The sequence below is a fragment of the Neovison vison genome, chromosome 1, assembly GCF_020171115.1.
Source record: "Neovison vison isolate M4711 chromosome 1, ASM_NN_V1, whole genome shotgun sequence".
In the NCBI taxonomy this organism is placed as follows: domain Eukaryota; kingdom Metazoa; phylum Chordata; class Mammalia; order Carnivora; family Mustelidae; genus Neogale; species Neogale vison.
In genome coordinates, this window is record NC_058091.1 from 96,719,740 (window position 1) to 96,733,511 (window position 13,772).

The 13,772-nt window shown below is 38.8% G+C and overlaps 1 pseudogene; it reads left to right on the forward strand.

Annotated features, from left to right (window-relative positions):
• The first annotated feature begins 1,540 nt into the window (after window positions 1–1,540).
• LOC122902270 overlaps window positions 1,541–13,772 on the forward strand; it is a 49,184-nt pseudogene continuing 36,952 nt past the window's right edge.

Consider the following 13,772-nt stretch of genomic DNA (forward strand, 5'->3'; position numbering starts at 1 on the left):
AGGCTAGTCCTGTGTCTTCAACTGCTCTCCTGGATCTCATGGAAATTTTTGCCCAGCCTCAAACTCAATGCAGAAGTATTCCTTATGTTTCCCTTACCTGGATTGCCTATGACTTATGCAAAAGCATAAGGAAGCTCAAGTCACCTTGTCTGAAACACAATAAATGATAATGGACACCTTATACCGTGTATTGTTCTTTTCCAATAGTTTGAGAAAAGAATCCTGGGTCACTGTGGAATACTGTCTGAATTCCTTGACATGGTCTCAGAGGCTCTTCCAACAGCCTAATATCAACATATTTTCCTCTCCATTCCCTTTATATTCTATAGAAATCTTGTCCCCAGCCCCAAATATCTTTTCACTGTCTCCTTTAATTCTATGACACCCTCCCTTATTTATGGCATAATCCTTTGCCTGGAATGTCTATCTTCACTCTTCCCTGAGGCTTTCCTTGTTCAATAACATAAAATCCTGCAGGTAAAACAAAAGAAATAAAGATGAAAAACTCCTGAAGAATGAAGTTACGAGAAGCTCATTGGTGACCTTTTGCCAGTCCAATTTTAGCAGCATTTCAGAGAGAAGAGCTAGAAGGCAGGTTGAAAAGTGAGTGAAAGACCGGACACTGAAGATGGCAAGTACAGCTCAAAAACATTGTGAGGGATGGAAGGAAGGAAAAGTGAGCAAAGCCTGCAGAGGAATACCTTTTCTTTTTGAAAATTGTAAACAATTGAGCCTATTTAACGACTGATACAAAAGAGGCAATGGAGAAGAAACTGGAGAGACAGGCATAAGCTCACAGATGGACCAAACACATGAAAAGGTAGGAATGGATTAGAGCTAGGACACTCATGCATGGGTCAGTCTCAGGAATATACATGATTTCCATTATTTTAAAAGATGAAGACAAGATAAGTATAACTACAGGCGCTGGACGAGGTGGGAGGTGGCGAATGTGGAGGAATGGGAGAGGTGGTCTAAGGACGTATGTTTGCAATGAGGAGGTAAATAGGTCCCGGAGACCTAATACAGAGTAGAGTGATTATAGACAACTATAATCAAAACTATATTATAAACATCAAACTTGCTAAGAGACTGATTTTGGCTGTTCTCAGTGCTAGAAGGAATGATAATTATGACGGGGATAGAGGTGCTAGCTAATGTTCCACTGGCAACCAGATTGCAATACAAATGTATCAAGCATATTGTTGTATACCTTAAACTGACACAATGTTGTATGTCAAATATAACTCTAAAAATAATTAATTACTGGAAGTTGAAGAAGTTAAGAAACTTCCCCACCTGGTTATTATTGCTGTTGTTGACCCATTTTTGTTGTTAAAGATAGTGTTGGTTTTGTTTGTTTGTTTGGTGATGCTGAGAGTGAAAGGGATGAAGATGGATAGGTGCCCTTTGGAGAGCAGGGAAGATTTCACAATTTAGCTCTGGGGAATTAGTAAGACAATGCTTCAAGAACCTGTAGAAAACTTCCTAGGCAGTGGCAAGGGCCCAACTGTGGTTAGAGACCACGGATTTATATGTGATGGTTATTCTCCGGCAGTACTCGGAAAAATCAGCCCTCCAGACAGAGAAGCTAGACAGGCAGTCAGGTAGATCCATCCAGAAATGGATTGTCAGAATGATAAAAGAGAATGGAGTTGAGAAATTTGGTAAGCATTAGAAGCAATGGATCCTAGGCAAAAAATAAAATAGCTGATCAAACAAAAAAATTGAGATATCAACCACATAAAGTATCAGGTATGATGAGACAAAAGAATGGAGGCAGCTGGAAATATAAGGCATGTGGTCAGAGAATTGGAAGTCTATATTTTCAGAAATAAAAGAGTTCCAAGTCCGAAAAAGTCCAGTTGCTGAGTTATTATTGCCAATCCTATTCAGATCTCACTTTTTAAGAAGGAGTCACTGATTATTCTATGAAAACTTCCTTCTCTACACCTGGGTCCCTCATGGATATAGAATAAGATAGTTATTTATCACCTTCCTTCCGCTATGGGATCCTAAACAAAACCTGGATGCCTCCTTGGAAATCTGAGGGCGAATCTCATCCTTGCACAAAGCATGGACCTCATAATCAAGAGAAGAGACTGGTTATTGGTTTCCAGTTCTACAGACCATTAATTTTCTTCTAATGTCTCAAAAACTGCTCTCCTGAGCCTCTTCTTATTCAAGGAGGTATAACCTCCTTTGTCTCTTCACTAAGTCACTTATTTCCCAATTTCACTGACAACTCTGATGCCTAATTTTCTCCACACGCAAGCAAAAAATCTGGATAACATCCTGAGAGTGTTTAATGTGTATGTGGATGTTTCTATTCTACATACTAGATAGACCCTCAATTACCTGCAAGACCACCAAATCTTGTGGGTCAAACAGAGCTGCGTTTCTTAAACTTTCTCTAGCAAGGGGAAACACTACTTTGGTAGAGTCCTAATAGTTTCCCAGATTAAAGGAAGAATTTGAAGAGTTTTTGTAAAATTTGGGGAACTGGGGTCAAATCATTGAAGATGGGTCTTTCAAGAGGTCACAGCTTGGACTGGGCAAAGTTTGCGACATAGTGGACAAGGATCTTGAAGTAGGTCCTGATGAGCTGATTGCTGCTCTTAGACCGTGTGAGAAACCTACTGTCCTGTTCTGATAGCTATTTTCCCATATAAGCCAATGTTTGCCTGGACAAATTGGTGTGCAAGAAAATCCTGAAGCAAAGAGTAAAGTTATTTATTGGTATGCCATCTGATCTTCCCAGCTAAAACATTTTAAGGAGAAACGGTTACATTGACACAGAGGGTCTCAGTTTTTAGACATGTCCTAAAGGGGAAAAGATCCTACTTGAATCATTTCCTCAGGACAAAAATCACTCCTTGTGAGGAATAAGAAATTGCGGCATCAGATCTAACACGTGATTTAGTTCTTGACATGAGGCAAACATCTTCCATTACTTTGTGATTTGATCTCAAACTAGTCAGTTTTCTAGAAATAAAAGTACAACAGACTGGATATAATTCTTCTCTCTGACCCAAGACCATCAGCTTTTATTCTTGCCCATAAACCTCTCCCCTATGGGAGGAAAGAATTTCCAAGGTGAAGTTCTCATAAGAGTTCCTCTTCCTGTCCATCACAATCCTCTGGCTCCTTGGACTCTACAGTTACGGGAGGATTCCTCAGCCAACCTGCCATTCTTCCTTCTTTTTATTCCATTTCTTTGAAAGCCGGTATGAATCAGTTCTCTAACCAACCCCCTCCCTGGAGCTGTTTCTCTCACTCTTCCTTTTCTTTCTTCCATTGTTAAGAGATATTTCCCTCCTCCTTTGCACGCAACAGCCACATTTCTAAAAGCATTTCATCCTCTTGGCTTTCATAATGGAAATGTTAAATTTTCCACAGAGGACGTGCCCTGGAGGGGAGTTTTGCTCACACCCTAGAATAGATGTCGGTTAATATTTAGACACAATTAATTAACGGTAAACCCTAAGGCAAACTTTGCGATTAGGAAAATCAGACCATATCCCCGATTGAATGAAGGGCTGCTTCCCTGACCAAGCCGGCAGATGTTCTGTTATCAGCAAAGACTGACATCACATGGTTGGTGGATGGGGACATAGATTAATTAAGACTATTTAAAATGTATGGCTGAAATAGCATCAGACTTTTGTAAGCTTAGTTGCCAAGACGTCCCTTTCTCCTGAATTTCTCTTCTACCACACCCCAGATTTCAGTTCCAGATGCTTTCATAAAGTTTCAAGATTTCTAAAAAGCTCTCAGAATCATAGTGAGGTCCTCTCAGACCTTTTTCACATAGTTCAGTCTACAATGATTTGAAGTTTTTATTGCCACCATATTCTCTGAGAATTTTTTTAAGATACTCGTGTCCATGCTTCTGCCTCAGTAAGTATACAAGATTCAGTAAATATACAATCGCTGAATACAATTAAAGGGTTTATCTTGACAGTAAATATCATGAAAATACACATGAGGGAGAATATACTATTGACAAGGTAGTAAATACTAGAACTTACTCATTCCAAGAACATTCAAGTCATCTCTGTTTTGGAATAAATCCATGAAATGTGTTTATCTTCTAATAAATTTATTTAAATATTTTGCAAATGGCTATGTGTTCTAGCCACTCTGCAGGATTAAAAAATAAATTCAGAAAGAACCCACTGGTAGGGAAATATGCAGAGTGTGTGGGGATGGGAACACTTCTTCCCCAACCAGTTGTGGAGGGAGCCCACATCTGGCTTAATCCACACTTTTTTTTTTTAATAATTTTTTTATTATGTTATGTTAGTCACCATACAATACATGATTAGTTTTTGATGTAGTGTTCCATGATATATTGTTTGCATATAACACCCAGTGCTCCACACAATACGGGTCCTCCTTAACACACATCACCGCACTCACCCATCCTCCTACCCCTTTACCTTCTAAAATCCTCAGTTTTATTCCTGGAGTCCATAGTCTGTCATGGTTCTTTTCTAATACACACTTTTTATTCACTCATGTCCAGCTTGAGAGAACAAACTTGGCATGCACAGACATGCCCTTTCTAGTCCCTCTACCTTTTAAGTCAGGATTTGCTGGAAGTTCATTTTCTTATTGTACCACACCTAGCAGAGTTGGCACATGGCAGTATTTTTTCGGGGTGTTTTTTCCAGGGTGTTTTTTACTAAGAATTAATTGCCTTATTTTGGAGTTCGGTATCAGGGTCCCCATCCCTCTACTGCCCATTTTGAGCTTCATCAAAATAAATATATTTTATGTCCCATTCACCTTACTGTTTGATCTTAATTGTTCAGAATTCAGGTGGGAAAAAAAGCTACAATTTAATTGATCAGCACTTAAACCTCAATAAATCAGAGAAATAACTACGGTAAAGGTTTAAGCTTCTAAGCCTTTAAGAGCCATTTAAAAAGAAAGCAAGTAGTTCTAACCGGAACAGAAGCAGTTGCAGAAAGAGGAAATCAAGGAAGATTTCTTTAGATTATAAAACTCAAGGGCAACAGGGGTCTTGTTTGTCTGGACTCATATTCTCTTCCCAGAATATAGCCACAGAGAATGAACTTATGAGAAAGGTCAAGACTTCCATGAGCAGAATGAGGAGTATGGGATAGACAAGGGGAATCTCTAGGCAGCGAAGGAAAAACCGGTAAGTGGGCAGGGATAGGAAATACACATTTCTCTAAGACTGAATATATCAAAATGTTTACTTCATCAAAAGTTGCTGTCAAAATGAAAGCATAAAGTCCATTTAATGCAGAAAATGTACTCATCTTGTTATTGTATTTTTTTCCTCACAGTAGTTATTTAAACATTTAAGTGAAACAACTATGACAAAGAATAAGACTATATGAATATTATACAATAAGAAGCAAGTCAAGGATTTAGTTATTCTCATCAATTATGATACATTCTGAATGTGGCTGAAATCCCTAAGCAGCATTCCTGGCACTCAAACAATTATTTTAATGAGCTATAAACGTGCACCTATAATATTTATACTGATACAACCACTAAGAGGTATTATTAGAAGCAAGTTTGATGCCAAACTTTGTAGCTGTTTTACTAAAGATACAGTCATACTTCATTTTAATGCACTTGACCATGCTTCACAGATACTATGTTTTCTACAAATTGAAGGTTTATGGCAAGCTTGCATCCAGCAAATCTTTCCAGGCCTTTTTTCCTGGAAAGGCCAGCATTTGGTCCTTTGTATCTCTGTGTCACATTGTAGTAATTCTTACAGTATCTCAAACTTCTTCATTATTATTATATGTTATGGTCATCTTTTTTAAAATTTTATTTACTTATTTATTTGAGAAAGAGAGAGCGTTCATGAGAGGGGGGATGGGCAGAGGCAGAGGGAGAAGCAGGCTCCCCACTGAGTAGGGATCCTGACGTGGGACTTGATCCCAGGACCCTGGGATCATGACCCAAGCCAAAGGCAGATGCTTAACTGACTGAGTCACCCAGGCGCCCCTGTTATGGTGGTCTCTGATAACACATGGTCATAACAACTCCCTGAAAGCTAAGATGATAGGATAGCTAAAGTCTTTTAACAACATTTTAAAATTATGTACTTTTCTTAATGACATAACACTACTGCACACTTTAACAAACTACAGTATGGTATAGCCACAACTTTTACATGCCCTGAGAAATCCAAAAATTGCAGGTGACTCACTTCATTGTGATAATTACTCTCTGGTGGTAGTTCTGGAACCAAACCTGCCATATCTCCAAGATATGTTTGCGTTGGGATATATGAAGTAGCCTTCTTTCTGGATGCATTTCCTCATCTGTCTTCATCTCAAAATGAGTGGCTGCCTCTCCTGCCCCTATTCCTCCTAATTTCACAATCAGTAAACCACTCAGATGAGGAACCGCCCACTGAGAAGCCTACCAAGTTAGGGTACAGCATGGCACTCTCCGAAATAATAGCAAGTCTGTTTAGTTCTGCTGAGTTATAGGCAACAAGCCGTGGAAATTACGATCAACACAAACTTTATTTATTTGTTGCCCTTTAAAAAAAAAATGTTTTTTGTTTTGTGTGTGTATGTGTGTGTGTGCATGTGTTCTTTTTTTAAAGAATAAGAAATGAACTCTCTGAAGAACAAAGGAAGCAGGAACTCCAGATGTATTTTAAGCCTAAGGAAAGTTAGAAGCCAGAAGAGAATATGAGTGGCAGGACATATACAGTCGACCTTTAAAGGTTTGATTTCTGTTTTAAGTTCTGCAAACGCCCCTGGCTTTCCCCCACATAAAATAAAAAACCTGACTTATGTTCAAATGTGGCCTTCGCCCTTCACCCTAACACCAAACACCATGAGGGAAAAAAATTAGGGGTGGGAAGGCAACATGTCTATAAAGATATGAATATCCATCCCACTGTACCAGCTGAATCAAACACGAAGCTCTGAGATTTGAGCTTGGTGGAGAGTCACAAGGTCCTGTGATGATTCTTAAGCACGGGGGTCGCACTCAGAAAGGGCTCTGCGGCAGAGCTGAGGAAGAACCGGCTAGCCTACCTCTTTCTCAGACCATCCTTCACAAATCACCTACCAAGAGCCTGCATTTGACCCTGGATGTGAGTCCTTGCAAGGCAAAATCACTTTGATCTGTGATCTTTGTTTCATCTGAAGTTTAGATCCTCAGATCATTAACACTCTAGCTCTGTCCAGCATTATTAAGCCATAAAGAATGGAAGAAGTTATCTGGCAAATCAGCACCCCTGCCCACCCTAAAAAAAAAAAAAAAAAGAAAAAAATAGTCCATGAGAAAATCTACTTTAGCTTAAAATATTTAGAAAATGAAGAAAAATGACCTTGCCATTAGCTGAAAAGTATAGATAATTGATTCCATTATCTATTTTACTTTGGAATGGACTAAGTTTTATTCTCTGCTCAGTTACAATTTAGTTCATTACCATGAAAGACCATTAAGAGGTGGTTCAGAACAGTTTCTGCCAAGTTCAATATCACATTTTTGCTAATGGCCATTGCAGTTAGAACAGTTTAAGAAAGCAGAGATGAGTGTGGATTCTCACTTACAATTCATAATCCTGATATAGAATACTTTGAAACCTATTAAAATCATGAAATTCAGAGAGTTCCATAGGTTTGCATACTTAATAGTTATCTTTTAATCAGTGAAAAAGATAATACATACAGAAAAAAAATAATCAAAATCTGTATATGTGATACACAAATCAAATAATATGAATGGCCAATAAACATAGGTTCAAACTCACAACTAAAATTAAAATATCAAATTAAAATGAGATAGAGTAGCACAATTTATCAGATTGATAAAGATGAAAAATAAAGAAGGAAAAAGGATAATATCAAGGTTTCTTGGACTTCCACATCCAACCATTCAAAGATAAAACACCTACAACATTTCTAAAAGGCAATTAGCAAGCTACAGCCAAAGTTTTAACAATGTGCACATTCTTTGTCCCCACAATAGCACTTCCAAGACTTATTTCCAGTAAAATACTAAGAATGGTTACCCGCTTCCATCCTTAACTTCAAGGATATTATCTATTTCTTTACATTATTGCAAAATCTGGGGGAAAATGTTATATCAAAACATAAGAATTGGTTAAGTAGCTTGTATTAAACCCAGAGAATAGAACATTAGGCAATCATGAAAAATGATGCATCTATCTTATGCAAATAAAAATTTTTATTGATATAGAAAGGAGATATTTATCACTCAACATATTGGAAGTAACACAAAGTCATTTTACTTTTTTTTTCATTTTTTAAGAGATTTTATTTATCTATTTATTTATTTTGAGAGAGAAAGTGCATGCAAGCCAGGAGAGAAGAGGGGTTGCCATCAGGGAAAGGGAGAGGATCTCAAGCAGACTTTGTGCTGTGTGCAGAGCCTGACATGGGGCTCAATCTCGCAGCTCTGAGAACATGACTTGAGCCAAAACTAAGAATCAGATGCTTAACAGACTAAGCCACACAGGCACCGCAGTCCAAAGTCATTTTATAAAAGGATGCATAAACGTAATCTTTTCTGTGTTTTTTAAAAGGGTATGTATTACCAAAATAACAAGGGTTGCTTTAGGTTGTAGAATTTTACATATTTTTAATTTTGACAACTAAAATGCATGTAATATAATTGTTTTAATTGACACTGAACAGATCCAAAGGAAGTGAAGGTAATCATCTACATCGCAAAGCAGAGAAGTAAAATTGTGAGCCCCACATCACTAAGTTCACCAAGATATGAGGTTAAAACTGTGGGAATCTAACCAAATAACTCTGGGAAAATACAAAATGAAGGCACTTTCTATTGGTTGCATGTTTTTGTCTTCAATATACAATTTGGAAAATTTTTCACTTCTTATTGGAATGCTTTAGTCAAAATATGAGTGATCAGGAGTTTAGCCTAATCACTCAGTTTAGCCTAATCCCCTCACGCGGGTATTGGATTATAATGCTACCCTATACAGCTTAGTTCTTCAGTAGCCATTTAGAAACATTAATGGAATTCCATTTACTTTCTTAAGTAAAAGATGTCATATAAATTCATAAAGATGGTAATGACATGCTGTTATCAAAGAAAAACATCTTTTTATTTATAATTCTCTTTCCCAGTGGTATTTTCTGTACTCCAAGCAGAAGTGGAGGTTTTGCCTGAATTATCAGGATATTGCCACATTTCCAATCTTTGTTTTGCTAGGAAATATCTGACATATGTGGCTTGCCCAAGGTTGTTTAAAAATGAAGGAAATGCCATGAGGGGAATACAGACATTCTGACTATTTCAAATGTACCTCTCATTATTTATTCATTCATTCATCCATCTATGCCAACCCAGTTGAGTTTGTAAGATCCATTTCTCCTCTACTGGGATCTTCTCTTCTTCCTCTGACACCCTTTCCCAGGCCCATTTCAATACAGACACCTGTCGCCCACTCTCTTCCCACCTCAGAGCTCACACATCTTTAATTTCATAAGATCTGTAGTCCTCTAATAAATACATTTTATACAAATAAATATATCTTAAATATATATATATAATTTATATTTAAATAATATAAATTTATAAAATGTATATAAATACATTTTAAACCATACACTAACTCCCTGTAGTTGACAGTGACTACACGAAATGATTTGTTAAGAAGGATTCTGAAGAGAAAAAGCAAAAAGATTCTGACTTAGTTCTTCAGTAGCCATTGAGAAACAGAAAAACTTCCATTATTAATTAGTAATATCTGTCATTCATAAAATTGAGGGGAGGGATGGAGATAACCACACTAAGTCTTTATTTTTCCAGGGGCACATTTCCAGTTTGAGTTCCCCTCTATCCCTTCCTTTTCTTTTTTTTTTTTCTTTTTTGAGACTTTATTTATTTATTTGACAGAGAGAGATCACAAGTAGGCAGAGAGGCAGGCATAGGATGAGGGAGAAGCAGGCTCCCTGCTGAGCAGAAAGCCCGATGCAGGGCTCGATCCCAGGACCCTGAGATCATGACCTGAGCCAAAGGCAGAGGCTTAACCCACTGAGCCACATAGGCGCCCCTTCCCTCTGCCCCTTCCTTATGCTGTGGACAAGGTTGCCATGCAATTTGGTGCTTGGAGGGTTGCCCCATCCATGTTCTGTGCCTGAAACATTCTCCTATGTGGAACCTTGGTGGGAGCTATCACGTAGCGCCACATTCTTCTGATGAGGAGAAACCTTTCCCCTGTACTGGGTACTCAACCCAACACAACTCAGTACAACTCCGCACAAGTGAGTGTACTTGTATTGCATAAGGCCATGGGTCCTGTAACAGCCAACCAGGCCCACCAGTCCCTTTGCCTCCTAAGGAAGAGAACTGGGTTTCTTCCAGCAGCATCAGAATCCTGTGTACAGTCCACTTCCCTGAATGGCTGTCAGAGAGACCTATTAGCCATATTACTGACACCAATCTTGCTACTTTTCTTCTTTCTCTGAAGAGCATACTCTTCTGATGCCTGCCTCATGTGTTGAGCTCTCTGCAGGGACTCTGAAGCCTACACAAGGCAGTGGGTGGAGATCTGTGGGCTCCTAATGCTGATGGTTGGCTGTGTTCTAATTTTTCCTCGTCTCTAGCGGTGGGCGTCCTCACCTGGGGCGGGTACTTAGATCTTCCTGCTCAACACTTACCGTAAGTAATTATCAACCTTTCTTTCATGTTTATAATCCATAATAAAGCCTGCCCTGGCATCTTTCAACAGGACAACCCAACCCCTTCTTATATTCTACTTTATTTCTTTCTCCTTAAGTCTCAATCCCTCCATCCATTATATAGAGAGCATAACTAAGTGCCCAACTCAACGCAGGGGTTGAGAAAAACCACTGGGACCTGAACTGGACAGTGAAAAGCCTGGAGCCAGCCACACTCAACTCTAACACTCCCAGGGAGACTTCCCCTTGGATTTACATAGAAAGGGATGTCTTTTGGGCTAATTGTATCTCTAGTTCCTATTGAGGAAAACAATACCTCCTAACCATTTAATGGCTAATGAATGACAATGTGTCTCGTGTTTTCTTCTCTTCCATTTCCTTTTTTCCTTCCCCCTGCTATATCTGAAATGCAATTTAAATAATAATATCAGGCAGAAAGTCACCCCAGGAAGCTAACTAAACTCCTGTCTTAAGGTACTTGAATACAAATAAACAAAAAACAGGAGTTAAATGCCACTGAAGACTGTTAACCATCTGAAGTAAGATTTTAAGCATTTGCATAATATTGCCTGCAGCAACAAACCTTACCTAATCATATGAGTCCATACTACTTCAGCACAAATATAAACATTGCTAGACAAGGCCGCATTCAGCCTTGAACCAAAAGCAGCAAGATGCATGCTGAAAAACACTCATCTAATGTACAGGGAAAGAGCTAAAAGCACTCAGTTACATGAGAAAACTTGCTATCCAAAGATTTCTCAGCAAATAAACAAAACAGGGCTAATGTGCTGCAAACAATTAGTTCTATTCCCCATGAAGGGAAAGAAAAAGTCTAAATTTTGCACTTACCATTAGGGAAAAATTTTAAATATTGATTAAAATGTTAGGTATAAGTGGTAGCATACATTAAGCTCTTAGAACAACGCCTTGTACATGGTAAGCACATTATGATTCTGCTATTATTATTATATTACCTCTATGATTAATTCAGAATTCCCTGTGACCGACCACTCCATCAACTGGACCCAAATTTACTTAGGTCAGAAAAGCTGTGTGTATGTATGTATGTATATATGTATGAATATATAAATAAAATAAATGTTTGTTGTGACAGCAAGCATTTCATTTTGCTTCTCTAGATCTCATCTGTACTCTTTAGAATGGGAAGCCTGGGGGCACCTGGGTGGCTGTCGGTTAAGTGTCTGTCTTTGGTTCAGGTTGTGATCCCAGGGTCCTAGGATCAAGTCCTGCATTGGGCTCCCTGCTCAGTAGGGAGTCGGCTTCTCCCTCTCCCTCCATCCCTCCCTCCTCCTGCCCCGGCTTGTGCACATGCGCTCTCTCTCTTTCTCTGTCGAATAAATAAATAAAATCTTTATTTAAAAAAAAGAAAAGAAAAGAATGGGAAGCCTGTGCTCCATGACAAAGCCGCCCTACAGACTGCCCTCTCCACCTGTGGAAAGGGACAATTGAGCAAAGGCTCATGAAAAAAGACTGTAGATGCTCAAGCCTCACAAGTACACGGGATGCTGAAGTGAAGGGGAAGAAGGCTTCTGCCTCCATGGTGAAACAAACAAACAACAACCTTCTCGCTGAAACAAAAACAGTCACTTTCCAAATACGTTCGTGCCAGATTTCCCCTGTTGTTTATGACCATGAATTCCTTTGTTTAAAAAAGCCCACTGCACTAAGAGCACCACAAATAGACCTCTCAATGTGAGGGAGTTTGTAAGATAAATCTTCAGTTATCTGAAATGGGTCATGAGAACGGGGGCTCTGGCCACATATATTCTTCCAGAAAAGCCAGTGGAAATCTGAATCATGGTGAGATGCCTGGGACGGAGAGCCCTAATTGGCCCGGAGTCCGTGGACACTGGACAGAGATAGGGGGTAGCCAGAAGAGGAATCCCTGGCCATTTACATAACCATTGTCCTCAAGTGTAACCTTCCTAGTAATTTTAATTACACAAGTCCTCAAGAAAAGCATGAGCACACTGCCCTGGTTTACTGGGGTCAGTCTCGGTTTACTTATTTTGTCTCAGTAAAATTACTAACAACACCCTCTTTCTCAAAAGTGAGAGGGAATAATCAATCATATGGTCATCGGATAATCACTGGATAATATCATTTGGATAACATATCATGTCATTGGCTAATGAGTCATATGGTCATCCCAAGTATAAGCAGTGCTTAAAAAATTTTTTAAAAAGTGGATTTATCATTCCTTTTCTTCAACAGAGAAGTACCCAATGGTCCAATCTATACCTTCCATCCTCCCTACCCTATTTGGGATGACTCATTCATTTACCAATATAGGAGAAAAGCAGAAATAGCTGTACAACTAGAAGGTAACTTCCTATAAAGGTGAGAAAAAAGAAATTCAAGATCATTTCATCTTTACCCGGACTATGATGTCACGTGCCTGCAAAAGTCTAAAGTGAACAGAAGTGAATCTGTGAGCCACTGAAGCTCAGGCAGGGCTTACATGACCCCGTCACTCCACCAGGGAGTCAAGACCACTTGAGAGGGACAATTTCTTCTACAGGGACTATGTTCCTTCAGTCCCTGATACTTTGTCACAGTAATTCTTGAGTTCCAGTTGTAAGGAAATACTTAAATGACCAAAAGGGAGCTTCTACATAGAACCGAGATCCAGAGGCTTCCTCTGGCAAATTGATTCTGCAAATATTTCAGTTAAACGTACCATATTCATGTACAAACTTCCCAATCATTGATATTTGCTTTCAGGGAGAAAGGAGAGTGTGTGTGTGTCAAACATGCCAGGTTGTTAATTTTTTTTTTTTTTTTAAATTCCATGCCTTTTTTTTACCAAATCCTTTTTAGTATTATTAGGCCCTGAAATTCCTCCCAACAGACTTTGTAACCAGAAGGGAATTAATAAACCCTTGAAGGTGCCTAGGCAAAAAGAAATATGGAAGAAAATCCACATGTATTGGACTCTACTATCTACCAAGTACACTGAGTTAAATTTTTTTCTTTTGTGTATCTTGTTAATCCTTGCAAGAGTCTGGCAAGATAATCCTCCATTTTACAAATGAGGGAACTGAGCTCCAGAGAGCAAAT